The sequence below is a fragment of the Octodon degus genome, unplaced genomic scaffold (assembly GCF_000260255.1).
Source record: "Octodon degus isolate 3935 unplaced genomic scaffold, OctDeg1.0 scaffold00183, whole genome shotgun sequence".
Classification (NCBI taxonomy): domain Eukaryota; kingdom Metazoa; phylum Chordata; class Mammalia; order Rodentia; family Octodontidae; genus Octodon; species Octodon degus.
In genome coordinates, this window is record NW_004524759.1 from 4,836,360 (window position 1) to 4,837,184 (window position 825).

Consider the following 825-nt stretch of genomic DNA (forward strand, 5'->3'; position numbering starts at 1 on the left):
AAGAAAGTTGAACATTGTTTTTTAAAGCCAAATCAGTTTTTTCATTAGAATTTATTTTCAATGTAGCAGCCAAAGTGAACATAGCAGGCATGCATTAGGATTACATCACTGAGTGCCTAAACATGATAGCAGTTTTCCCACTGTCCTCAGGCTGACCTGCATCATAGATAAAATTCATGCCATCATGGGGAAGATTCTAGTCTGCTTTTCTACCATTCTGATATTTTATAAACCCACTTTACCATCCAGTTAATGTAGTCAAATTGCCTCCTGGTGAGAAGCCTAAATGTCCATCTTTGACTGTTCTCTTAGGGATTATGTAAAGTTGCCAAAAACGTTTTGTTGCTTTCTAGAATCCACAATATTAAATTGTAATTTAATATAAATTGTTTTATTAAAATTATTGACAATTTAATAAATTGTTTTTTAATAAATTATTTTATTTGGGGACCTTCCAGAAACTTGAACTTAATAGTCCACAAGTACTTGATTTTTTTGTGGTAAAATAATTGATTAATAAACGTTTTGGAAATGAATAATCAAATGGACATATTGTCTGACACTGGAAATTCAAATAATGATATGAAGAGTGTTGTAATTTCATTTCAAAGAGTATAAAGGCTATAATGACTTATTTCCAACTTGTTGAAATTTAGCAGACACAAACAGTAGGAGAGCATATCAGAGATATGGGGAAGATGCGTTGTAAATTGGCAATAGCTTTTTTTTTTTTTTTTTGTATTTTAGGGAAGGATCTACAGGGTGTTTAGGATCTCAATACTAGATCATACTCGTAGTGATCCACCTGTTTACAGCCTCCCAAGA